A 2920-nucleotide genomic window follows, 5' to 3' on the forward strand; every position below is an offset into this window, starting at 1 on the left:
GAGACTCATCCTCCACAGATTGATGAGCTAACGTTGGTTCTAGCACCTGTAAATAAAGAGCACTTACTTTTTGATCTCTCCATCCTTGAATTTATTTTTTATATTTTATATAGAAAGAGCTGAAAGAATAAATCCTGTGAGGCAGCACTTTATACAGCCTCTTCAGACAAGGCTTAGTACATAGAAGTTGTTGAGTCAGAAACAATGACGTCAGTTTACCATAATCCTGAGTTATCCACCGCAACAAATGTAAGTCTTTTTTTATTTAATTTTATATTTAATTTTTTTTAAAAGATGATGAAAATCAGTCGTGTGAATAGAGAATTTCAATCCCCAAAAACATTCAAGGACTTTCAAGCACAAGTGTAATTTTTGGCTGTTTTCACAAACTTTCCAGGGCCTTGAATTTTTTTCAAATTCACAAACTTTCAAGGATTTCAAGGACCCATGGGAACCCTGTCAAAGACTCAAAAGGCTCTGAACCGTGTCAACCTAACAACATAAATTTAGCACAAAACGTAAGTAAATTAGTGTTTGTAGATTATTTGTTGTAACAGTGCTTTCAGGATTTATTCATTTAACAAACAGGAGCCTCAGTAGAGTGTGGAATAACCATAAACAGCCAGAACAGCCTGGCACCTCCTCTTCATGCTGGTCACTCACTACTGATGGCATCGTATTCTTCAACCAGCATTTGTCATAAGTCAGCCAACGTGGCTAGTGTTGGTCACTCTAGCACAAACAGCACATCCAAGCTGATCCCACAGGTGTTCAATGGTGTTGAGGTCAGGACTGGAAGGCCAATCCATCTTCTCCACTCCCAAATTCTGGAGGTAGTCTCTGATAAACCTCGCTTTGTGGGGGTGAGAGTTGTCATCTTAGAGGATAGAGTTCGATCCCAGACTGTGGAGATGCCAATTAGGCAGCACCAGAAGCTCAAAAACAATTTAACTGGAAATTAACTTTAAGTCCATACTGTGGGCACTAGAGATGACTTCTTTGACTTGTGAACGTTTTTAATAAATGTTTGTATGGCATTTTATTGTGTAGCTATTTGTAAATGTATAACTTTTGCTACCTCTTGGCCAGGACTCCCTTGAAAAAGAGCTTTTTAATCTCAGTGGAACTTTCCTGGTTAATAAAGCAATAAATAAATAAATAAATAAATAAAAATTAATAGCGACAGCAAAATAAGATGTTTAGCAGAGAAGATTTGACTTTTTTTTCCTTGTGTGCAACCCACATACTCGGCTCTACTGCTCTTCCCACAAATGCATGTTCCTTACAAATGTGGCACCATTCTCYAAGTCGAACAGTCGGGTACTTTGTCACATGATCATGTTTTGGACGGAGGCTGACATGTTGATGACACGTTGATTTTGGAGAAAATAGGGGAAATTCCTCTGTGGGGAAAATAGTGAAAAGTTGTTGTAAAGGACAGCACTTCTCACATAAATGAACATCCTGAGAGAAAATATTTCATTTTTCCGACTGCAATAACGAGAAGAAAGAAATAAGAGACCAGATGGGAATGTTGTCGTTCTGCCCTCTGCAGACCTCTCAGTGCTGTTCCTCATTAAAAATAAATTGRGTCATTGTTTTGATACAAAACACACTAAAACTGACTAAACTGAAGACTGAACACTCTAAACTACCTCCTAACTATAAGATCCAAACATTTTAAATGTCACAGATCTAATTACTCAGTCCTGCTCTTGCTGTCTCTCCATCACTGCCAAACTCCATTCAATTTTTGCGTATTTTTATTTTCTTCTTCCTGTAGATTTTTTACTACTTGTCAGATTGCTTTGGGACTCTGTCAGAAAGGCGATTGTGGGGTTTATATGTTTTCTGTTTGAGAGAAAGAAGAGACTGATGGCTTGCAGTGTTTTTTTTTTCCTCATGAGATTACTGTTTTCRGCTGCCTGCAGCTGCAACACGCTAATAGGTTGATAATTTTCATTAAAATAAGTGGCATATACTATTTATCATAACTCCAGTTTTACTTAGCCTATCAACACCGTTTAAACGTCGATTTATAGTTTGAAGTCTCTGCTTTTGACACAATTTGTAACAAAGTCTCAGAGGCAGTGTCTTTCCAGTCACAGCGATTTAAAACCGTCATGTGAATCGTTCACGTGACATGCATACTGCTGTTGTGCATCAGGTTGTAAGGTCTTCTCATATCCATACAACACGCCTAAATATCTGAATAAATATATTTGAAACATACAACATATTTTACAATTCTAGCTAAAAACAGTTTATCTGAACAACAGTTTTTCCACACAAAAAATGGATGTTGAAATTGGGAAGACATCAACCTGACTTCAAGAATTTAAAAAGGGATTTAACAGGCTTTCTAATGCTATAAGATTTAACGCCAAGAAGAATTGTTACAACATAGAAACAATCTATCAAACACACATTTCCTTACGTTTTGTGCTAAGTTTAGTTCAGATGTCTGGGTATTGTGATTTTTATAGAAGCACCCGTTCTATCACATTTGACAGCCCACTGAATGAAGGGGGTTGCCTGTATTTGCATACAAATACGTAATTGACAACGATCCAAAATGTATGTAGAGGTATATATTACCCAACAATCAGCTCTGACCACTTTTCGGTTTAAACAAGACAAATGTTAGTGCAAAGTCTGAACAGGGCCTTTATAGCAGACTGGCAGCTTGGATGTCAAATAGTGGTTCTGTTCTGGTTCTTCTTAACCAGACACATAATTCAGAAACTGAAATAGACTCCTAAACAGAACGAAAACTCTGTGTACTCTCAGGTCAGCTACTTCCGCATTGTTGCATACCAGTATTGCTGCTTTTTATCATTTCTTGGGTAAACTTCTTCCTCGTGAGGTGGCCAACAAAGATTTCAGGGTCACGTGTGCTTAGTGGTGCGCGTGCACGGCG

The sequence above is a fragment of the Austrofundulus limnaeus genome, unplaced genomic scaffold, assembly GCF_001266775.1.
Source record: "Austrofundulus limnaeus strain Quisiro unplaced genomic scaffold, Austrofundulus_limnaeus-1.0 Scaffold35, whole genome shotgun sequence".
Classification (NCBI taxonomy): domain Eukaryota; kingdom Metazoa; phylum Chordata; class Actinopteri; order Cyprinodontiformes; family Rivulidae; genus Austrofundulus; species Austrofundulus limnaeus.